General features: G+C 45.0%; 1 protein-coding gene across 1 annotated transcript in view; it reads right to left on the reverse strand.

The window, feature by feature from the left end:
• The window catches only part of Map1b (microtubule associated protein 1B), a 93088-nt gene that overhangs the window by 48498 nt on the left and 18970 nt on the right, over nucleotides 1-25620 (reverse strand). The window lies entirely within an intron of this gene.

Raw genomic sequence — 25620 nt, forward strand, 5'->3', positions numbered from 1 at the left:
TCTTCATAGCTGGACTAACCATTGATGACCCCAGTCTCTCTAGCTTTGTGTGGAACTGTTTATCCTCTACCATCCTGCAACCCAGTTTCCCTAGCCAACCCCTCTCATATCACGCAAGTATGTCCACAAGCACACAAACACGTCTCTTCACGTATCCCTGGTTGGCTCTGCCTTTCTGGGGACGAATTTCTCAGACCAAAGCTTCCCAAACAAAAGACACCTGTCAGAAGCGCAGGGAACGTCCCTCAGACTCGCTCAGCGCAGTGGAGACTGCAGAGCTAGCAGACTGGAGCAGGAGGAGGAAAGGCCCCGGTGACCTGCACTAAGCCTGATCTCAGGGTGGCTCTGATCGCTAAGCCCAAAGGTCTCATCCCACTGGCTCCTCACCATCTGGCTGCAGACCTGTTTGTTTACCCAGGAAAGCCGTCGTTGACAAAATTCATGAGCTCAGCGGGGCAGAGTGCTGGATGCAGCCGAAGGAACGAAACATTTCGCTTTGACTCTCTGCTCATGGCCATCTGTACTGACCGAATTAACTACAACTTGTGAAATGCCCCTTCTTGCTGTGGAGACACTACCTCTGTGTCTGTCTATAAATAGATGAAGTTGTTAAAGGCACATTGGAAAAAGACCAAAACCAAAACACTCAATTGGTCCAAAAATATGTCAGGCTAACATCCCATTGGAGGAAAGCCCCTGAGCACGGGCATTGCGTGCACACGGGCCCTGGGACCATCCCAGTCCCCTGGACCTAAATCGTGTTTCCACTAGTCATGAAAACACTTCATATACATATTTCCAGAAATTTGATGGTGTGTCCTGCACCTGAATGTGACAGAGGGGTGAGAGGGGCCTGGAACAGGAGACAGAAATGCAGTAAGTGAATCTCCCAGAGTCAGAAGGAAAATGAAAAAGCAACAAAAATTCTACACAAACAGGATTTTGGTTTTTGCCTCTGTTCAATATACTAGTGTTTTTGTTTTGTTTTGTTTTGTTTTGTTTTTTGAGCACATTGATAAACCATATACAAGTTCTAACCTGCAGATTGTGGTTAGAAATGTTTTCATTTTTCAATTTTTTTTTTAATTGAGATATTTTAGGGGAGTATTTGTTAGTTTTTGAGACAGATTCTCACTCTGTAGTCCAGGGTGAGATTGCAGAAGTGAGTGCCCAGGCTGGGTTATTTATTACTGTAGAAAAAAGCATGTATTGAAGGTCATCTTGTCAGCTTATGTGGGAAAGGGATTGTTTTTGTTTTTGTTTTTCCTGTTGTTTTGGGTAAAAACAGATAGTGTGAGGGTTTGGAAGAGCCTTCTGAAACGTGCTGGGCACAAGAACCCCAGCTCAGAGTGGAGCTGTTTCCATCACTTCCATTCCATTATTCAAAGCCCTGGGTCCCCAAGCAATGGGGAAGGGATTCCGTTATCTCCTTGACCACAGGCTAACAGAAGTGATCCAGGGAACAGAGAGGGATAAGATCCCTCTATCTGCAGCCATCATCCCGGGACACTTAGCTGCGTGTGGTCCCACCAGCCCTCTTTTTCATTCTGTCCTCATAAATAATCCCTCATGACTCTAGGCTTCGGGTAAGATGATCACAAGGATTGGATACTGAAAAAAAAGAAAGAAAGAAAAAAAACTATCGGTAAACTTCAGCCCATAAGAAGCCCTCACACCTATACCGGAGTCAGTAAAGATTCTAATCAAGTTCAGTGCGGCCCATGAATAAGTGTGAAAGTTCCCTGCAGGGAGGATGACATGAGCTTGGCAAATCCACGCCCTCACTCCCAGGCTGTCCTGTGAGAACTCTGGTCAGGCAAGCAACACAGCCTGTTGCTAGGTAACAGAGCACAGCTAACATGTTCCCTCATGTTTGTAAATGGCAAGGAAAGAAAGACAAATCTATGCAAAAAGGACTGGGCAAACACAGATGGAGAGCAAATACGAGGCAGCTAGGCAAATCTTTGGCTATAGTCTGGTCAGAATTCACAGACCCAGACACCAGACATAGCCACAGTGCAATTTCCTGACCATGTCTTGCTGTCTTCCTGGGGCCTAAGACAAGCTTTCTTCTCAGACTTTAGACGGCCTTAGTTTCCTCGTGGCTCCCTTGATGGAAACATGCTTCCTATTTCATCAAGATCAGCAAGTGAGTGTAAGGCACAGAGGCACGGCGCCTACCCTCCCTCCAAAGGCATCATGTACAGTGGATGCTCTCCTCAATTAAAATGTTAATTTCTACACTAAAGTTAGAAACTTCTCCCTCATGGACCCACTGTTGGCCAACAATGGTAACAAAGGAAAGGAACAGGGTCAAAGTCTTGGGTTTATAGATGATGAAATACTGTTTTCAGATTCAAGAGGAGGATTGCCTCATTCAACAGTGGCCCCGCTCCCAGAGGAAAACCACAAAGTCCTTATGCAGATACAACAGTTGGGATAGGGTAATTGGACACACATCGTGTCTTGATTTGTACCTTTAAGAGCCATCATCTAAGTGCCATGTGGGCCCCTAAAATGGCCTAGGAAAATTTCGTGGGCAAAGCTGGAGAAATCTGTACTTTAATAACATTCCATGAGTGTTGATTTCCTTGTTTTAACAAAAAGCAGTGTGTCAGGGTCAATTACAACAGTGGGAAAGGAGATAGCTGAGGACACAAAATCTGCATTCCCACTGCAACTCTTTGGTAAGTTTAAAATTACTCAAAAACAAGACTAAAAAAAAAAAGTCCACCTGAGGTGTTAAAAGGGACCAGTCACACAGTCATATACTGGTAGTTACTTATTACCTAAACGTAATAATAACACTAGTCATAGTAATAATAACAATACCAGCACAAAGCAGGGAGGAACTTTTCAAAACCACAGGGACAGAGGTTGAATCCTGGGTTTCACCCATTTTAGTACTGCTGGTTGGAGATTATATTATTTCAGCCTCACAGCTAAGAAGTTTCCTTTAAACCCAATAAACCCTTTTAAACTTCGCTTGTGCCCACTGTGAACAACTAAGATATCCCAGATGAAGCAACAGCTAGAGGGGAGTGTGGCCACTTACCCAGGAACAGTTGCTACTTGTCTTTTAGCAGACTTGTCACTTCTCCACAAAGGCATTTTCACACAGTGGAGAACCACATTTTCTGGGCCTCCTTTCTTCACTTAATTTCTCTGGTAAATGACTTCCCTGTAGCTTATCTGCTTTACCAAGCTCCATCCGACACTTGACCTACCCCAGTGCCAGCTGTCACACAGGTAAGTCTCACATGATTACCACAGAGATAGCTGAGGGAATAAAGCCACTCTGGGTCTACTTTTCTCTGGGCCTAAGTTACCTTTCATTGGTAAACAGGGAGAACACGCCATTCCACAAGGTTTGTGGCCAGGTCAGCTCACACACAGTTGGTGCCACTTAAGATAAAGGTTAAACCGTAAGAGAACACTGAAAGTTGTTTGCAGTAATAATAGTGTGAAAACACTGACTGAATCTTGCAGTGGTAACCAGTATACAGTAAAGAGAGGCACGGAGTCCTAGGAAACCATGATGTCGCCCTACACAAGACGGTCTGTTTACACTGACACCAAGTCAGCATTCATTGTGGTCAAAACTAGGTGGAAATAAATTTCAGCTGCATTTCATGAGAATAGTTGAAAAGTTAGGTAGAAGATGCAAATGGTCTAGACCCTGTTCTTACTGTGGAAAGGGAAAAACAAGACACCAACACACACACACACACACACACACACAGCCAAATTCTGAAACCAACTTTATAAACTTAATATTAAGTAGGAGTAAGCGGTTACATCAATATTTAGGAAGAAAAGTTAGACTCAAAGAGGTAACCATCTAGGGGTAAGTTTCAGCTTGTACTTGCATCACGTCTCACTTCCTGCTAGATCTACAATGTGTAAGGAACTATGGGGGAAAAGAAATCATCCCTGCTGTGCCCATCTCTTGGCCCTCCCCACCCCACTTTCTTTTTATTTTATTTTATTTTATTTTATTTTATTTTATTTTAATCACGGGTCATTCACTTGGATCCCAGCCGTAGCCCCTCCCTCTTTCTCTCCCAATCCCACTCTCTCCCTCATCTCCTCCCTGCCCTCTTCTAAGTCCACTGATAGGGGAGGTCCTCCTCCCCTTCCATCATCTGACTCTAGCCTATCAGGTATCTTCAGGACTGGCTGCAATGTCCTTGTCTGTGGCCAGCAAGGCTGCTCCTCCCTCAGGGAGGAGGGGAGATCAATGAGCCAGTCACTGAGTTCATGTCAGAAATAATCCTTGTCCCCCATACTAGGGAACCCACTTGGATACTGAGCTACAAAGCAGATGCTGAGACTAATAACCAAACCTTCGGCAGAGTGCGGGGAATCATATGAAAGAAGGGGGAGTCAGTATGACCTAGAGTGGACAGGAGCTCCTTGTGGAGCACAGGGGTCTTCTACGAGACTGTTTCTCCAACAAAGGACCATACATGGATATAACCTAAAACCCCTGCTCGGATGTAGCCCATGGCAGCCCACTCCACTTTCTAGTCCAATCAAGCATCCCACTGTCTCCACGGCTCCAAACAAAGTCCTCAGGAGGACCCATGCAGCCCCACTGAACTAGAAGACTATGTGGAAAAGCGAGTTTTCTAATCTTAGGACCCTGGAGCAGCCTCTCACTAGTAAGATAACAATCTTGCTAACCAATCACCAACCACTCCTGGGCTTTCCGAACAGACGCCGAGACTATGCCACAAAAATAAATGACTATTTAGGAAAAGAGAAAATCTGAGATTTTTCCCCATACCGCCCCACCAAGCTGTCAACAGGCTTAACTAATATGTGTGTGTGTATATATATATATGTGTGTGTGTATACACACACATTATGTGTGTATATATATATATATATATATATTACATAAGCCAGTTGGTTAAAAATTATGTAATGAGCATCTACTAAGCGCCAAGCTCTGTGGTGAATGCTAGTGTCCAACTAGACACAGTCCCCATCCCAGTGAGGGGTGACGCAATCATCAGATAATCACACACAGTGTGTGGGAGCCTGTGAGAATGCCTGACTGAAGAATCAGCGAAGGTGGGCTCCTGAAGATAGAGTTCTGCACTGTTAGAACAAGGAGAACACTGTCAGGTACCAGCTCTACACGGTCCCCTTTGGAGACAGACAGATGGGTGGACCAGAAGTCCTTTACCTGCTGGCTCTGCCTGGGCATGCTGCCTTTTATACATCAGAACCTGTTTCTCCATTCCACAAACCCTCTTACCTGCCTTTGCTTTTATTCCCACCACAGCACCTCACAGGTGCATCCTTAGCATCCAAGGTAGCTTGAAGCAGCAGTGATGCCCAAGACTTCAGCCGGAAAAGCTGGCTGGCTGAGAATAATCTGGTGAGCCTGTTACAAACGCAGATTCCTGGCTCTCATACTGTCACAGAAACTCTTGTCTCTTTACATTGCTAACAGCGCCTCTGCCCTGTCGCATGGTTCTGATACATTCTTGAGCTATCCTAGGCGTTCTGTTGTTGATTTTTTAGTTTTAATTCAAAACTATCAGGCTAACACTTCCGGCATGATTAACAAAGACCTCCCTCGCTGTGCACACCCTACTGCTCTCCCAGCAGCCTCAAGGCTTGGGGACTGTCTCCTTTGTAAGGAAAGGGAGTTCTGAGACCAAAACTGAACTCCACTCTGCAGACTCCAGAGGGGTCTCACCCTAACCTTTCACTTGAGCTGGCTAGAGGCTTTGCCTCCAGCATGTGACTCTGCCCAGATGACAGCGCGCAGGCGCCTCCTCTGGTGCATCCATCCTGTGGTCAGCAGGCTTCCCAGGCAGCAGAACCAGCTCCCTTCCATGGAGCAGTCCCTAGCTTTCTCCTCTGCCATGACTTCTAAGCCGTCCCTTCCCACCTGGCCACCAGACCTGCGGTAGGAGGAAAGACTGGGCAGGGACAGACAGGCACTGAACCCTGCCAGCCTTGCCTTTTGGCCTTCAGGGTCTTGCCAAGAGCTTGCTGGTCATTGCCATCCATTTCCCTCTCTCCTCTCTTTGGGTTGCACTTCCTGGAAGATTGGTTGCTGGAGCACAGAGAATGAGGCACAGGTGAGCTTTGAGAGGTTAGGCCACTGACAAAGCAAGGCCTTCCAATGCGGCTCTCTTACCAAAAGTAATACTGCTAGCTTGGTTATAATCTAGGGGGTGGGGAGTACTGAGACAGGAACTCAAACTGTTGCCCAGGCTGGCCTTGAATTTGTAGCAATCCTTAATCCTCCTGCCTTGGCCTTCCAACGTTGGGACTGGGATTACAGGCATGATAAAGATGTGAATCATCACACATAGCAAGAAGTTCCCTTTCAAAGATCTTCCCAGAAGTATCTGAGAAGTTTTGGAATTGAGGCCTCCAGAATCTAAACCTCATCCCTGCTCCTTCTAGATCATGTGACCTTGGACCTGCTACTTGAACACTCTATACCTTAGGGTCCTCAGTCAAACACGCCCACACCCGTGAGCACTTGGTGAAAGGCACGTAAATTTTGTTCTGGCTCCTCGGCAGTCAAGGCAGAGGACACGGTTCAGTTAGAGCACTTGATTAACACGGCCTGGCTCTGATACTCAGCACCAATCAACCTGATGTAGTGGCCCACGTCAGTAATCAAGAAATAGAGGGGTGTGTGTGTTGGAGGGTTCAAGGTCATCCTTGGGCACACAGTAAAGCTCCAGGCCAGCCTGGGGTACATAAGAGAGCCTCTCTAAAGAAAACGAAGCTCAAAAAGCTGAAAATGGCTTCTAGTCCCAGGACTAGAAGGGCTCAGGCAGGGAGGGGAATTGGGAGCTATGGGCCATGCTGGGCTACATACTGAGACAAGTCAAAAAGAAGATGAAGATCCTCAAAGCCCTTATGAAGGGTGGAAGCTTCCCGGAGCCAAGGGACAACCAAAATTGCATAGCACCAGAACTATCTGAGAAAAGACAGAGCCTCTTCCCCGGAACGTGATCCCCTCCCAGAAATCCCTAGAAAGATGGCCTGCCTGAAATTATTTTTAGATTTAATGAAAAAGGCATTCTACTTCAAATGAGGTGAGTGGGGTGGCTGTGCGCTCCGGCCCTGCGGCATTATTCAGATGGATTCCTGATTTGGTTATCATGCTGCGCTGAAAAACATTGATTTAAATGAGCTAATGAGATGTTCAGTCTCCCTCCTCAGAACTGGAACCCCAAAGCCCCAGTAGCTCAAAGGAACAAACTGCTTTCTCGAACAAAGACTCCGGAAAGAAAAGTACAGACTTAGTGCAGGTAGCTCTTCCCAAGTGAGCTCCTTGTTTGGCACATCTCTATCCAATTTCACGTGTTCTGAGGACTCCTCTTCTCCACCCCCGTTTCTCGGTCTCCCTAGACTCCTGAATGTAGATTAATGGATATGGTTTGTGGGTCAGCCCTGGACCCAGGAGGAACAGTACACTTCATGTGTAATAAATCGATGACATTTCTGAAACAAAAGGAATGGATGCAATCCAAGATCTAGAACAGGGCTCTGCAGGGACCACCAGGCATCCCCTAATTGGCAGAAGATTCAGGATCCTGCAATTTCCCACCACCACTGCCTGCAGCCATCACTGGTACTCAGGGAGGAGAAGCCTGCAGTCTGAATGGAATCCTGTCAGGTAAAATGAGGCCACTTCTGAGTTGTGCAACATTTCCCTTCAAAATCTTGCTGATGGTGCAAACATTGAATAATTACAACGATCCGCGTATTATGCTCCATCAGGATGACAGCACATTAGCACTGCCAATCGCCAACGAAAAGCAGCAAGATCTCAAGACCACCATCAATCAAGAGAGAAAAAGACCTCATTCAGAGTCACGACAGGTGCATGACAATGAAAACGGGGCTTTTTTTTTTTTTAAGTATGTGGGCGGATGCCAGAGATTAAAATCGTTCCATGTTTAATATCATTCTCTTTGTGCTCCTCCAACACTTAGTATTTTCTTTCAGCAAAGAAATACAAAGTTGATGTTATGCAGCCCAACTCCCTAAGACTTTTCTATAATTTCATATGGAGTTCGTAAACACTTCCCACCCACTAGGGTTTCTATGGCTTTCTTTCTTTTTTCTTTTTTCCTTTCTTTCTTTCTTTCTTTCTTTCTTTCTTTCTTTCTTTCTTTCCTTCTTTCTTTCTTTTACATTATAACACTTTATTTCATCAAAATATAACATATTTAATTTTTTTTATTTATTACAATTTATTCACTTTGTATCCTAGCTGTAGCCTCTCTCTCCTCCCCTCCTAATCCTGCCCTCCCTCCCTCTTCTTCTCCTTTGCCCCTCCCCCAGTCCACTGATAGGGGAGGTCTTCCTCCCCTTCCATCTAACCCTAACCTATCAGGTCTCATCAGGATTAGGTGCATTATCTTCCTCTGTGGCCTGGTAAGGCTGCTCACCCATGGGGGGAGTGATCAAAGAGCCAGTCACTGAGTTCATATGAGAGACAATCTCTGTTCCCCTTACTAGGGTACCCACTTGGACACTGAGCTGTCATGGGCTACATCTGTGCAGGGGTTCTAGGTTATCTCCATGAACAGTCCCCAGTTGGAGCATGGGTCTCAGAAAAGACCCCTGAGCCCAGATTTTTTTGTTCCGTTGCTCTCCTTGTGGAGCTTCTGTTCCCTCCAGGTCTTTCATCTCCTCCTCTTTCGTAAGATTCCCTGCACTCTGCCCAAAGTTTGGCCATGAGTCTCAGCATCAGCTTTAATACCGTGTTGGGTAGAGTCTTTCAGAGGCCCTCTAAGGTAGGTTCCTGTCCTGTTCCCTGTTTTCTCCCTCTTCTGATGTCTATCCTGTTTGCCTTTCTGAATAAGGATTGAGCATCTTACCCAGGGTCCTCCTTCTTGCTTAGCTTCTTTAGGTGTACAGATTTTAGTATGATTACCCAATAATATACATCTAAAATCCACTTATAAGTGAGTATATACCATGTGTGTCTTTTTGCTTCTGGGATACCTCACTCAGGATGATCTTTTCTAATTCCCACCATTTGCCTGCAAATTTCATGATTTCCTTGTTTCTAATTGCTGAGTAGTATTCTATTGTAAATGTACCACAATTTCTGTATCCATTCCTCGGGTCTAACTGGAAGTCTACATATAGAAAAATGCAAATAGATCCATACTTATTACCCTGCACAAAACTAAAGTTCAAGTGGATCAAAGACCTCAACATAAAACCAGACACACTACCTGTTAGAAGAAAAAGTGGGGAAGAGCCTTGAACTCATTGGAACAGGAGACAACTTCCTGCATAGAACACAGGCTCTAAGAACAACAATCAATAAATGGGACCTCATGAAACTGAAAAGTTTCTGTAAAGCAAAGGACACTGTCCTCAGAACAAAACAACAGCCTACAGATTGGGAAAGGATCTTCACTAACACTATATCTGACAGAGGGATAATATCCAGAATATATAAAGAACTCAAGAAGTTAAACACCAACAAATCAAGTAATCCAATTAAAAATGGGGTACAGAGCTAAACAGAGAATTCTCAATAGAGGAATATAGAATAGCAGAGAAACACTTAAAGAAATATTCAACATCCTTAGTCATCAGGGAAATGCAAATCAAAACGACCCTAAGATTTCACCTTACACCCATCAGAATGGTTAAGATCAAAAACTCAGGACAAGACATGCTGGAGAGGATGTGGAGAAAGGGGAACCCTCCTCCATTGCTGGTGGGAATGTAAACTTGTACAACCACTTTGGAAATCAATATGGCACTTTCTCAGACAATTAGGAATAGTGCTTCCTCAAGATCCACCTATACCTCTCCTAGGCACATATCCAAAATACGCTCAAGTATTCTATGGCTTTCTTTAGAGGCCACTGTCCCCCCTGCAACAGACTAGGGGCTTAATCTGCACAAAAGTAATTCTAAAAACACTGATAAATTGAACTGAGAAGGGAGTCTGTGCCAAACAGTGCCCCTCACAGCTTTATGGAGAATGACTTTCACCCAAACAAAATATAATTCACAGGAAGAACTAGAGATAGGCAGGGACAGGCCCTTCAGCACCATGCACAAGCATCGACAGTCCCCAGCAGCCCCGATAGCAAGAGAAGAGAGGCATCTGTGTCCTACCCAGAAGAAGGGATCCATTCTAGCACCTCTCCCACACAGCCCAGTTAAGGCCCAGGGCACCTCCCTGAGAATCACATGCCTCAAACTCTCCCTAGCACCAGCAAACCTTCGATGTGAAAGGACCAAGCCTAGCACTCAGTGTACCAGAAGCTCTTTATCTAGCTGCCTCAGATGGAGAAACTAGGTTTAGGGTTGATTCGTAGAGAGAGATGCCAGGGTGAAGGCTCGGAACAGGCCAGAGTAGAACCCGTTCATCCAAAGTATGTCACAGGCCAAGGATCTCGAGCCAGGGAGACACCCTCATGGCTCAATACTAAGCCCTGGTCAAGCTGCCTCTTCTGTTTCTTTAGTCAGGAGTCCCAGGGAACTGACTCAGCTACTGGGTTCTGCCATCTACAGCAGACTCAAGAGAGGGTCCTAAAAGAAAAGTGTACTAAGTTGACCGGTCTTTCCCCAAAGTCTCATCTACCTAGACCCTCAACATATGACCTCTGCTCAAATTAGGAGAACACACAAGATTAGGGGGAGTCTTAATCCAATGGCTGGTGTGCTTACGTGAGGGGGAAAATAGGGGACCTGAGAGATGGCTCAGTGATTTATAGAGCCCCTTGCTCTTGAAGAGGATCCGAGTTCAGTTCCCAGAACCTCATAGGGCGCTTACACCTGCCAACTCTAGCTCCAGGAGGTCTGACATCCTCTTCCAGATTCCACAGGCATCCCTCCTCCCTGTGAATATACACTCACACGGACACATACATACAAATATATATTAAAAATATCTTTAAAAAATAAGAGAGAAGCCAGATGTGGTGGCACACTCCTTGAATCCCAGCACTCAAGGAGGCAGAGGCAGCAGGTTGCTGTGAGTTTGAGGCCAGCCTGGTCCACAAAGCAAGTCTAAGAGAGCCAAGACTGCACAGAGAAACCTTGTCTTGAGGAACTGAGAGAGAGAGAGACAGAGACAGAGAGAGGGGGGATGGAGCAGGCAGACACAGGGAGAAGCTGGCATATTGGGGGGAGAGAGAGAGAGAGAGCAGGCAGACACAGGGAAAAGATGGCATATGACATTGGAAGCAGACACTAGAGCCGTGTTTCTCAACCTGTGGACCATGACCCCCAAAAGACCGTTGGAATACACAGACATAGACATTATGACTCATAATGTAGCAAAAATCACACTTATGAAGCAGCGATGAAAACCATTTATGGTCGGGGTTCACCACACCATGAGGAACTGCCTTAAAGGGCCTCAGCATTAGGAAGGCTGACTGTAGTACAACCAAAGAGACAGTGCGGCTGCCCACGAGAGGAAGACAGGAGCAGTCTCCCTCAGAGCTAGAAGGAACCAGCCTCGCGGGTTGCTTCTTGGACTTTCAGCCTCCAGAGCCTTAGACAAGGACTCCCTGTTCTTGTAAGCCACCTGGTGGGTGACATTTTGTTACAGCAGCTTGAGGACACAGGGAGGAAGCTCAGAAAGAAACCTCTGCAGCCCCGTTCCCCGGAGAAGACAAGAGGGAGATGTTTTCAAAGGACAAATGAACTGAAGAACCAGAGCTGAGCTCATTCGATCTGGTGGCAAGCCAGCGAGTCCTCTGGCGGTATAGTGACATCATCCAGTAGCCATAGTATTGATGAAGCCGACTTCGAGTTGGCTACTGAAAGGCTGGCTTTGGTGCAGGGTGTTGCAGCACAGCACCCCGGGACCTCCCTCGCCCCCTAAAGAGGACGTGTGCTTGTTTTCCTCTCCCACCACACTCAGCAGTCTATACTGGGCATCTCAACAGGGCAGTGTGCTCCTCTGTTAGTAAACTCTTGAGGCTTAACTTTCACTTTGTGTGTGTGTGTGTGGGGGGATCCCAATCAAGTCATACTGATTATCTGTGAAAGATTCTTCTACACGTTATCAGTATTGGTGTCTTCCTATAGCCACTCTACACACCCTGAGACCATGACCAGGAATTTGAATCTGTCAAGAGCACAGCAATCCACACTCCACTGTGGATTTCATCTTCAAGAAACCTTACTTCTGGTGGGTGAGCTACAAGTCAGACTTAGAATGATTATAAGTTGTCTTCGAATCACTTGCAAACTCCACGCCTCAGCTACCCACCCATCTAGAAAGAAAATAAGCAGCTAGCTACAAAGGTGCACACTTGTAATCCCAGCACTTCAGGAGGCAGAAGCCAGAGAACTGCCATGAGCTTGAAGCCAGCCTGACTATAAAAGGAGTCTATAGACAACCTGGGCTATAAAACAAAATCATGGGGCTGGGAGATGGCTCAGAGGTTAAGAGCACTGGCTGCTCTTCCAGAGGTCCTAAGGTCAAATCCCAGCACCCACATGGTGGCTCACAACCATCTATAACGATATCTTGTGCCCTCTTCTGGCGTTCAGGTGTACATGCAGACAGAACATTGTATATATAACAAATAAATCTTAAAAAAAAAAAAAATCACAGCAGAAAAAAGGTTTCATTGTGAACTTTATTCTTTATAAGATGCATTCTACATTAGAAGTTCCTCACTTCTCCTTGATTCTTTCCCTCCACAGCCTGTACCAAGCTCAGTTTACCTCTTTATTTATACTATTTTTAAACTGCATTTAAAATTTTGATTTTTTTTTTAAATCTGTGTTTTTTCTGCATGTATCTCCATGTCTCACATGCATGCCTGGTGTCAATAGAGGCCGAAGTGGGCATCAGATCCCCTTGAACTGGAGTTACAGTTATGAGCCACAATGTAGATGCTAGGAGTCAAGGTCCTTTGGAAGAAGAGACAGTGCCCCTAACCTCTGAGCCTTCACTCCAGCCCCCTAAAATCACACACACACACTCACACACAGGCACACACATTTGCTGGGATAGAGTATGTCAGGGCACATGTGTGGAGGTCAGAGTAGGATAACTTACAGAAATAGGGTCTCTCATTTCCCCTGTATGCGTCTGGGATTGAACTCAGATCATCGGACTTAGTAGCAGGTGCCTTTCCCTGCTAAGCCATCTCAAAGGCCTCACTTTATTTTTTTTTTCCTTTTTTAAATCAAACTTAGGTTTTCTACCTCTTAGAGGAGGTGGAAGGGTCACAGGTCACACAGGCAGCGCACCCTACTTGTTAAGCCCTTCACTGCTGCTGCTACATGGCCACTCCAGACACTTGGGCCGGGCACAGAGCCAAGAAAGGGAGGACCACCAACCAGCCTGTGGCTGGGTAGGGTCTCTTTAGCTTTGCCTTGTCAGCATTTTAGGATTTAGGACTAGGGCTGGGCTCCAGGAATAACAAAAGGCAGCCATTACAGAAGCACGTGGCAAGGCACCTCAGCTTTGCAGGCTCTCTGCAGGGCTGTGTGGGAGACACAGGCAGGCAGCTCTCTCACTGAGGGTTCTTGATCCAAAGACAAGAAGTACAGAGGAAGGTCAGCCCAAAGCAGCAGATGGATGGAAAGCTGCCACCTTACTGCAGAATTAGGGTGGGAAGGACTGGACAGAGTGTTTTTCTCTTTATGTAAGCCTCTTAGTAACACGATACCCACTGCCTTAGGCTTTTCTTCCTTTTCTCTCCTATTAAAAAACGTAATCTTCTTACAAACCAAACGCAAAAATAGCCTCAGAACCTCTCCATATAAGGCATTTCCAAATAGAAGGAATCTGAGCCCTTCTTGGGGTCAGTGGAGAAAGTCATGCTGGGGCCTGGTCAGACTCTCTAAGTGTGACATGGGGACAGGCCTGGTGGCTCACGCAGGACTGGGTCTGGTCTTTCAGAGTCTCAACAGATCAGTAGCAGGAAAGGTCACTCTCTACTTACTTGTCCCTGGGTGATGTTCATGATTTCCAGATAACTCCTGAGCCCAGGGGCCGGTGCGACTGTGGGAATGGACCCTGAATGGTGGCTCTAAAGCCATGCTTCTTTATTTCTAACTGAGCGACAGAGGCCGTTACAATACTGCTGAAGAGATTAAAGGCACAGAGCTGCCAAGTCCTGCTCAAGGACCAACAGCCACTTAAGTTCTGGAGCCCTGGTGACCATTGCTCAGTGCCACCAGCCATGCTTAGAGGTGGCCAAGCTGTCAGGGCAATTAAAAAGGCAAAAGAAACCACTGAAATAAAACTGCATTTTCCCCACTGAACCACATAAAAATGCTATGTCACAAAAGGCAACGTGTGCATATATACATTAAAAAAAATCTTTACAAGCAACCAAAAGCAGAAAGAAAAGCAAAAAAAAAAAATAATAATAATAGAGAGATGATAATAAAATAGTAGAGAGCAGATATGAGGGGTCAGCAGTGGGACTGGTGGTAAAGCATTCGCCTAGCGTTCTACAGCTTTGGGTTCAATGCCCAGCACCAAGAAAGACAGACCCACTATTTTCTAATAAAAATATTGCTGATGCCTCTGAGGAAAGGCGAAATTATGCTTCCGGGAGCAATCATGCAACCCCCCTCCCAGCTGCCGAGGAAGGAAGCCGCCATCATCTTCAGCCACGTGGGAAAAGAGTCAAAGCTAGGACCTAAGAAACCGTGCTTTTGTTCTGAGGGGCCACCTTGGACTTTCCTTTTCCAGGTCGATCCCAGTCACCACGCAAAGTCCCTGTGGGCAAAGCGTGACCGGTAAGCAAGTCAGCTCCAAGCAGAAAGCTACCTGCGCAGCTGCTCTCAAAGGAGCCACTGGGAGACTGCAGATGCCCAGCAGCCTGCCTGCCCGCCATGTTCAAAATACCTGGCTCACTCTGTCTGATATCTGTTTGTGACTTCCAGGGCATGGGGTAGAGCACACAGGGTGCAACAGATCAGTAGCAGGAAAGGTCAAGCCTCCCAAACATCATTCCTACTATGGCGTGTTCTGCCTCCTCATGTTCTTGTCTCACTCTCTCATCTGCCCAGAGCTGTTTCTCCCCACTCCCTTTCTGATTATCTGCAAAGAAATCTGTAAGGACTATTTAAAGGTTGTCCTAATACATAAACTTTTTTTTTCCTCTCTCTGCATCCTGGACATCTTTTCCAAAAGTTCGACACCAGTGTCTTACAAAATGAGTCCCACAAGACTTTAGCGTAGCCTGAACAGAAACAGTGGATCAAAATTACAGTAATTCTAACAAGCTAAAATAAAATTAAATGCAAATAACACAATGCATTACAGATGGCAAAGATAGATACTGCTAATGTTGAGTTAAACGTCCGCCTCAATTTATGTAAGTATGAGTCATTATGTGTTTTGCATATTGGAGTCAAGTAAAGAGAAGTTTGTACAACATTCCTATATAATATATTTCTGAATGTTTGTCTTTGGTTTTGTTTGTTTGCTTGCTTGCCTGTTTTGAAACAGGGTTTCTCTGTGTAGCCCTGACTGTCCTCAAACTCAGAGATCCACCTGCCTCTGCCTCCTGAGTCCTGGGATTAAAGGTGTGCACCACCACTGTCCAGCCCCTGAATGCTTGTCTTTAAGGTTAAAAAAACAAAAACCAAGATCCCCCGAACAGAGGTGAAGATCTGCTACCTAAGAAGTCTCAATTTTAAAAACACCTCCACCAGAGATGAGAGGCAAATTAGCCTGAGTCTACAAAGGAACACAACACAACAGTCTTGCCCGTATTCCTGTGATTCCCCAAGAGAAAGCTAAACTGCCTTTCTTACTGTCCTTCCTTACTGCAGTCCTTCCCAAGGATTTATGTCCTGGTGTTCTATTGATCAAAAATGACAGGGCCGTTCGGTGTGGTGGTGCTCCCCTTCAATTTCAGTGCTTCTGAGGGATTGCTCCAGCACTCTGGAGGCGGCACCCTTGGTGTATATATCCAGTTTAAGATCTATATAGGCGAGACAGAGAAAGAGAGAGAGTGGGGAGGAGAGAAAGAGGGAGAGAGAGGTAGAAAGGGAGAGAGAGAGAAGGAAGAGAGAGAGGACCATCTGACCTAAAACACACTGGATGCAAGAGTGTGACAGGGAAGGAGGTTCCATCTGCCTCAGGACTGGCCAGTCATCTTCAGAATCACACCTCACTATGTAGGGCTGGTACCGTTTCTAAGGGTACCAGAATGCCAAATCCCAAACAAGAATAATAATCCAACACTGGCAGAAAACCCAAGAGTCTGGAGAGTTGGTGACACGTCCCAAGTCAAGTACAAACTGTACCTGCAAGCAGCCCGAGTGGGGATCTGGACCCCTGGGCGCCAGAGCCAGCACTCCACTTCGATGCACTCAGTAAAGTGCCTGCACACTCCCAGGGGAACTAGGTCTGAGAGTCCACTTTTTCCTCTCCTGGCTGCTTTCTGTATCTGCTCCAGACTCCTTAACTCAGACCGACATCGCGGCTTTTCATGCTGTGTCATTACAAGAGTCTGAGGTTTCTGAGGTTAGGGTCTGAAGAGTTTTTCAACCTCTGACTCAAACATGCTAGATTTCCCCTAGACACAGAACTTACTACCAAATCTCATTTTCATGAGAAAAACAAAGTGGGGTGTGATTCATGCCTCAAATGCTAGGCTTGTCGTTTTTTAACGTGGCCTATGCCTTTTCCTGATTGTAAAGTACCACGTGACCACTGCACAAAATGCACAAAGTACAGAAAAGATACAGGTGCAAATATCCGACGACAGCTCAAGCCAATCTGGGTGTGTTTTGCAAAGACAAACATCGTTTGGGTACTAAATTGAGATCAAACTGTAAATGACCTTCACGAACTTCACCCTTTTACTCACAAGCACCTTGAGTCCAATGACACATGACTTGTAATGTGGGCTGAACTCTGCATCTTCCTGGTTAACCATCATTAATTACACTGTTCACTACCGTCAAGAATTTCAGTCTTTTTGTGAGCTGTTCACATACATAAATAATAAGACAGCAAGCCATTTTTACCTAATTTTATGCACACTTCTGCTTATTTCAATAGAATAAATGTCTGGTGGGAAACTATTAAGTCAAAATGCTTGTGCACTTCTACGACCTAATTTTTTGCTGAAATTCCCATTTCAGAAAGGTTGTTTGTATCCAGTGGCAGAACAGGAGGAGCCTGGCTTGTGCTCTTTGCCAACGCTGTCAAGTACTATTTTCAAAGCCATGTGGTTGGCAGGTAAAACTGTATCTTCTTGTATTCACTTGTATTTCTTTGTCTATAAAGGCTGTGTGTTTTTCAGCCGTGTACTGGCCATTTGGTGTATATGTTTCTCTCTCTCTACTAATCACCTGTGTGTATAGTAATTGAATGTTTATGCCATATGCCCATTTTAAAGGTTTTATTTAGTTACTTGTAAGAACTCTTTATAAAACAAGGATATTAAATCTTTGACTATGAAATTAGGGGCGAATACTTTCAGAATCACTTTTAATTGTTTGGCAATAAGATCTAAGCCATGCCATCTGCTGGTAAACAGCAGAATAGTTGGTAGCTACTCATATGTCTAAGGTAGTAAGTGCATTGGCACTTTCCCCACACCAACTCTTTTACTATTAGACCAAAGATGAACAGCTGACTAGAGGTTTTTATGACATTCTGGAAGCACACACGAATCCCATGACTTCAGATCTTCAGTCACATTCGAATATTAGAGTTACTGAGGTTGGCTGGCAGACGGAAGAGGCTTCAGCATGTCAGGCATGCCTGGGAAAGGGGAGCTCTAATTCCTGTCATAGCTACTTCTGAATTCTGTGACTTTTGGACACAGATATGTGAGACCTATTTAAAGGAATCCTAGTAATTCAAATTCTAAATTTTGTGATGAGATAAATTTGTAAAGGTGCCTTTCGCATTTACTTGTATTAGAAACCTCTCCAAACAAGAGTTTTGTTTTGTTGTTTTTTGTTTTTTGTTTTTTTTTTTTTTTTTAAAGCCAAAGCTTGTAGGGAGTAAAGGAGATACTGCGGCAGGTTCAGGATGGGTCTTATCAGCTAAAGCTCATAAGACTTTCAAGGAATCCAACGAGAAAGTGCAGCTTCAGGCAGGGACTATCATAAAACAGGAGCTGCGGCTCATGTTTACTGGCCACTCGGTCCCTTGGGTGCAGTTCTAGGAGAAGCAGTGTGTTCAAAGGTGCCACAGAAGTATCAGCTGGACACAGTAACTGTACAGTGGGTCTCTCGTTGTACTCCAATCCACGTAGGTCCACAGCAGAGTGCCGGTGACATCACTGACCTGCCTAGATAGACAGCAACTGAGTAGACCCCCTTTATAGGAAGCCGCACTGAGCTGAGCTCCGGGGACTGTCAACTATTACTCAGCCCCTGGGAGTTCCGTTGGAAACCAAGGCCCAAACTATCGCACGAAGCCGTTGTGACTCCGAGCCGTGAACACAGCCCTCAGTACCAGGAAGGGGAGCTTCATCCCCGGACAGCAGAAGTTGTACAAATCTGAGCCTCTGTACAAGTAGAAATGCGCAAATGCAAATACCCTGAGCCAGGCACATAGGGTTTTTTAGCAATAAAATGAATGTAGGTGTTTGTGAGCATAGCCCAATGGCAAGTGTGAACAGAGTCCTGTATTCAACCCCCAACACTGAAAAAAACTGATTTTGTTTGGTGGAGGAGAAAAAAAAATAGCAACTTCCAGACAAGATTTTCCCCATTTGGCTTGTTAGATTGGGACTAAATGAGAAAAAAAAAAGTTTAAGATCATAGTTTATTTCTTAAAGATGAGTGGGGGTCTGTGGGATGTGAAGAAGCTGATGTGCGGTATCCACCCACGATCCCAGCACTCTGCAGGTGGAGGCAGACACGGGGAACATGAGGTCAGGCTGGGGAACAGCAAGACTTCTTCTCAGAGGAAAAAAATAAAATGAGAAAAAGGTTGAAAACAAAGCTGGGACACTCTCTGATCCAGAAGAGTAGCTGGCCAGCAACTGAGGAAATGGGACAAAACTCCAGGCCAGGCTGCCTTAGAGCAGGCAGGATCTGGCAAAAGGTAAGACCGAAATGATTGTGAAAAGCAACCTAGACTATTTCCCTCTTCCCTCCATCCAGGCAAGGAGGTCCTAGGAGGCAGATTCAACCTCATCCCAGAAACCCAAACCATGGATGAGTCAGATGATGGCCATGTTGAGAGCTTGGGGAGGCCACACATGGGGTCATGGGGAACACGGCCCTAATGTCCCTTCAGCGACCTGGGGGAGGAGGATGTGGCCATCTCCAGACGGTAATTCCAGATCTCTAGAGCAAGTAATAACAACCTGTCTGTAACAGCCTTACCATGATGACAAGGTAGGAGAGCTATCCTGTATTCCAAGGGACCCAAGGAGTACTGGCATTGGAGTGAAGGCAACATCCCATAAATCAAGAAGAGAGTTCAGGGGAAACTGAGATGACAGCCCATGCCCAAAGCCAAGTTTGGTGAACCCCCTGACTCTGCATGGAATAGTTACAGAGCCGAGACACGGCTGTGGCATCGCCATTCTTCCTACTCTACCTACACAGGGGCAACATGACAGCTGACCTCAGCAGGTCAGTCTTTCTAGAACCCTCAGACACATCCCAGGGTCCTTCCAACCAAATAGCTAACTCAGACCTTACAGAACTGCAACTGAAGACTTTGGGTCAAATTAAACATCGTACAGAATCTTATCCCTAAAATATCACTCATATAACCCAGCTAGAGAAAGATCTGAAAGACAAACAAGATGCAAGGCACAGTGGACACTCGCCTTTAATCTCAGCACTCGGGAGGCTACAGTAGGCAGTGGGTGTCTGTGAGTTCAAGGGCGGCCTGGTCTACAGAGCAAGATCCAGGACAGCCAAGGCTGCAGAGAGAAACTCTGTCTCAAAAAAGCCAAAACCAACCAAACAAAAAAAGCAGACTAAAAACCAAGTGCGGAAAGAAAAGTAGCTCACCAGCCGCCCTCTCAGGCAGAAGAGGAATGGAAAAGTGGGTAATGTGTATACAGTGTCATTCCTGACAAGGAAACACGGTCTGGACTCAAAGAAACTAAATGCTAAGAAGGGTTTGGGTTTACAAACACAGAGACCTGAGTGAAACCATCAAGGCTAGTCCCTGTGGAGCTTTTCCTTTCAATGCTTTGGGAAATGTTTAAAAACTTCGATTTCCAAACCAAGCAACAACCCCCCCCCTGCAATTTCAAAGGCTCTTTAATGCAGGTGGGCCTGGATCTTACAAGCCCTTGTGTCTTCTCCACAAGGAGAGGGGCTAGGCAGGTTGGAGTTAATTTCCTTGCCTGATTCTGCCTTATAAAACTGGGGGAGGGAAAGAAAGAGAGGCTTCGCTCTTTAGTTCACACTGTACTCTCAGATGCTAGCATCTGAAAGGAACTGATCTGAGGAAGTGTAGAACAACCTCTGAGAGCTGCCAGACTTAGCCTGTGAGGTGTATCCATGAGCCCAGCCAACACCACTGCACAGATAAACAGGCTGAAGCTCCCGGCAGCTTGGTGGGCTTCCCAGAGCAACACAGCCAAGTCAAGACCAGCCTGTACTTGAGCCTAACTTTCCCCAGAGAGCTATCAGATTGCGCCAAACAAAACAACAACTCCCCCCCACACACACATCAGAAAAGGATTTTCTTCTCATATTTAAATTTTTTTCACATGCATTGATGTTTTACCTGCATGTATGCCTATATGAGGGTGTAGGATCCCCTAGAACTGGAGTTACAGACAGCTGTAAACTGCCATGTGGATGCTGGGAATTGACCCCAGCTTCTCTGGAAGAGCACCCAGTTCTTTTTATCTGCTGAGTCATCTCTCTAGCCCCGGAATAACGATTGCTTGCTTGATTGATTGGAGACAGGGTTTCTCTGTGTAGCCCTGGCTGTCCTGGAACATGCTCTTGTAGACCAGGCTGGCCTTAAACTCACTGAGATCCACCTGCCTGCCTCTGCCTCCCGAGTGCTGGGATTCAATGAATTTGCCACTACTGCCTAGCTTCTTCTTATTATTGTTATTTTTTAGTTATTGATTTTATTTGTTTTTCTCCAAGTCTATGTTTACATTTGTTGGAAGAAGTGGAAACAGTTGATAAACTCCAATCTAGGCTTAGAAACCCTGTGGCACCTGGCTTCCTTCCACCTTGGGCCCTGACTTGCTTTTAATGGGAAGGCAATGAAGCGCTCTACCCTGAAATTTAACAAACAGGACTTGAAGACACCCTTCATCAATGCCACCGTGGAAAACAAACACTTCAGAGACGGAGGGGACCAGCTGCCTGTGTCCTCCTTCCACCCAACAGTGTCTGCGCTTTGCCTTCCTTTCTCAGAGCCGCTCTCTGCTGCAGGGCCCAGGGCCATTGTGGGCTTTGAGAAGAATGATACTGTGCTTTTGTAAGGCAAGGAGGCGATTTCCCAGACATGCTTTGTGTGCCTGCGCTTTCACTAATTAATAGACGGAGCCCATCTCTGTTCCTGAGGCCAGTGTGTGTGTGTATGTGTTCAAGGTTTGCTTGATGTTTTGTTCTCTCCTTTTAAAAACTTCTCCTATGAAGCAAGGCAACAATCATTGGTAGCAAAATTTATCAGAACCAAATTCTTTTTAGTAGAAGTGAGAAAGAAAGAAAAGAAAGAGAGAGAGAGAGAGAAAGAAAGAAAGAAAGAAAGAAAGAAAGAAAGAAAGAAGCCAGTAGAATGTCTCTCTTCATGTTAATCCCCTGTTTGACATGCAATGACATCATCCTTCAGGGAGGGTGGGTGTGGACAGAAGCCGATGTAATGTCTGCTATAATTACAGGGCTTAATATGCAGGATCAGGGAGGTGGTTGTGAGCTGCAGGCAAGCCCTTCTCACCGGGGCTTCCTGGGGAATACAATGGGACACAGTAATGCAGTGTGGGGTCTTGCTGTGGCAATAGAAAAAGGAGCAGAAATCAAAGGACTACACTGGCCAGCCTTCATTTTCTGATGTGAAAACATCTCCAAGAGACTAGTGAAGTAGAACTACACTTTCCCCCTATTGAGCCAGTTGAACTGCAGTGTCTCAAAAGACAACACAAATGTATAAACAAAAAATCTCACAAACGAGCACAAACGGGAAAGCGCATTTTTAAAAGCATTGCTACACCGCACGCTCACCGCACAAAATACCCACAATGAGGCCTGGGATATGGATGGTGTGTTGATTTATATGAAGGCAACTAACCTTACCAGCGGACATTTTTTCCTTTGTTAAAATAATATTCGTAAGTCCCTTTTAAAAACACACGTCTCTTAGGTGTATCAAAAATGACAAGACAGTAGCTAGCATATTTCTACAAATATGTCATAGTTAAAATAGAAGTTTCTATTTTACCTCTGGTCAGACAGGATTAAAGAAGCCAGTGGGCTTGAATGGTGGCAGACTGGAACACTCCAATAGGCCTTATTCAAATCTAGGCATTTTTCAAGCAATTCATGAATAGCAACGTTTAGAGTGACACTAAAAATGAACGTTATACTTCTCTTGGTAGGTGTCAAGGCTCCCGGAAGGGATTGTGTTTTGAACCATACCATAAGGAAGACAGGGATCTCAAATCAGTTTCAAAATGTGAAGAGCCCTGGTTAGACAAAGAAAAGTGAAAAAAACTGGGCTCCAGGGAACTTGGAGCTAGTATTGTCAGGAAAGTGGAAGTTCAAAGTGACTGAGTGGCCAGCAGTGTGAGCAAAGTTGGAAAGCGAGACGAAGCAGCTTTCCTAATGCTTCTCAGCATTTCCCCAAAGGGTCAAAAGCACTGCACGTCAGGACAGATATTTTCCTTCTTAAGAACACGTATCTGCAAACCTGAAAAACAGACGTTAACGCGCCTGATGATCACAGTTCAAAATATCTGCATATGACTTAGAAAAAGAGCATTCTACCCGAGTTCAGGGCGGTGTCACATGCCAGTGACCCCAGCACTGGAGAGGCGAAGGGGAGAGGATCACCGTGGGTTAGAGGCCAGCCTGCTAAGCCTTGCCTCACAGAACAAAACAAACAAACAGAGGATGCTCTGCTAATTACCAGGGAGCCAGCCAGCCTCACTGGAATACTTTTCAATAAATGAAAATAAATGGAATGAATGAAAATGAAATAAGTGTTAACTCCCTCTTGAAAATATAGCTTTTGAATTATTTGTAACATGGTGAGAGCTTTGAGTGGCAGATTTTCACCAACAGAGATTCTAGCATACAATGACTGCCTCAACTTGGGCTGAGTTAAAGAAGTGGGTTGACATGGAGACAGACAAGAATACGCTCTTTTTCAAATTTATGAGTCTTTGCAAACACATAGCACCGCCACTACTAACAACAGCAGCAGCAGCAACAAACATGCCCACGTGATAGAAAGTAAAATGATGCTCAAAGGTATGGCAAAGGACAGGAGAAGAAATGCACAAAAAGGAACTGAAGTATACATTTCCTCATCTTGATGGAGAATTAGTTCACCAGGAGATCTATATGGGGACCAGCTCTTTATTTATTCGTCACATTGTTATTAAACCTCATGTTTGACACAGTCCATACACTCCCCAAGCAAGCAATATGCACCAGGGGGAATGAACACGTAAGTGGGCATAGTTGCATTTCTCATTTATCCAGGCAGGTTCTTCTGTTTTATTCCGAATGCCAAAGAACTCCATACAAACACAACTTTGCTTGACCTATTGGCTATGTTCGTAGTTAACGGTTATGGCTACCTTTGCATATAAAGGATTTTACCAAATATATGAATGACTTTTTCACTATGGGTTGATGATATTTTAAAAATCACAGAAGAGTAAATATAAAAGGGATCTTAGCAATACAGTTTAGAAAACATTGGAGTTCATGAATTTATCCACAAGAGCACACAACTTAGCAGAGGTGATTAAAGCTTCAACTCAGGCCCACCAGCGAAGGGCTCTGCCCATTGTCCTCAGAACCTGGCTCTTTGTCACTTGTCTTTGTCCAGTTTCTGAAAGTTGATAGTTTGTAAATAAATATCCTACACCTTAATGTTTAAAGGAAAAGTATAACAAAGAAATTGCTTATAGTGTCAATAATGGCTGCAAGTTTTCATTTTTCTAATATAGCTTATTTTCCACTCTATAGTTTCTTGAGCCGGTGACACCTCATGACTCATCATCTTGCCCTTGTAGGCCTAGCTCCTGGCATCACCCTCTAAGGCTCTTTAGCTTAAAGCCTCTTTGCCTCTGTGGTTAAGAGATAGCCACATTCCTTCTTACAAGTTTGTTGTAACTGGGAGAAGAACCGCATTGAAAAGTTGAAAGGTTTTGATCTGAAATCTGCTCTATGATTAATTTAAGGTCTGTGGTCTCTCTTTTACTCACTCAAAGTATGTTTTTGTTTATTTCTTTTATTTTTTTTTCTTTTTGAATTGTAAATTGGAACTTTACTTGTTTTTTTCTTGCTAACTAGTTTCAGTTTTCTGAGGAGCCTGCATACCAGGCATGGAAAATCCATTTTCCGGGTAGGGTTTGCCAGTGTGCTAGCCTCAGAGTGTCTAAGGATAGAATCCTATTTCAAGATGACCCTCATGGAGTGAGTGCTTTGACACATTATTTCATTTGTATTTATGTGTTGGAATGACATTCTGAAGGCTCTAAATAATCCCTGCTCTATGTATGAAACAATAAAGCAAAAAGCAGACAGGGCATATCCAACTGACCATGATGTAAGGCTTATTTTAAAAACAAACACTGACCTCATGCTGGGCGTCTAAAAATAACCCACACCAATATTATTTGTTGAAAACCTGGCTTTGATTAGAGAGTAGAGAGACATGGTATTAAAAAAAAAATAAAAAGAAGAGAGGAAGAACAAGAGAGAAACAGATGACATGGGTGTGTGTGTGTGAAGGAATGACATGCACGAAAGCACAATGGATGGACAGGAGATAGGTGGGGCTGTTTGCACAAAGCACACGCCAGCAAAAAAACATAATTTTTCTCCCAAGTAGGAGTATACTCTAAGTCCCAGTAAGAAGAAGCATATGTTAGCAAGCACATCAGTTGGTGACGGCGGATTACCACAACCGACCATGACGTGCTGTCACAGTCGAGCGTGCTGCACTCTCCCACCACTAGCAGTGTGCTGGCGTTTACGTCAGCTTGGCCGGAAGCGCGCCATGCTTCACCACGCTGTCACGGCATCCCTAAAGAGTGGGAGCTGCCCAGCTCCATGAGGAGCTTACAGACCCTCTGTTGCATATGTGGATGATCATTGTCTGAAACACGCTCATATGGGGCTCAACCGTAATTTAAAGAGAAAAAGTAGTATACCCTCGCATGCTTGCACACACACACACACACACACACACACACACACACACACACACTGTGATCCGTGGACATGTAAGTGACTGCAAAATGTAGCCTTAAAAATTATAAGATTTAAGGATATTTTGGGCAATAAGATCTTTAAAATAATTTCACTTTTCATTCCTTTTAGATCAGTGGTTCTCAACCTGTGGGTAACAACCGCTTTGGGGTCAAACTACCCTTACACAGGGGCCGCTATCAGATAGCCTTCATATAGATATTTACATTATGATCCATCACAGTAGCAAAGTTACAGTTATGAAGTAGCCACAAAATAATATTATGGGTG

The sequence above is a fragment of the Psammomys obesus genome, unplaced genomic scaffold (genome assembly GCF_907164565.1).
Source record: "Psammomys obesus unplaced genomic scaffold, mPsaObe1.curated_primary_1811, whole genome shotgun sequence".
Classification (NCBI taxonomy): Eukaryota; Metazoa; Chordata; class Mammalia; order Rodentia; family Muridae; genus Psammomys; species Psammomys obesus.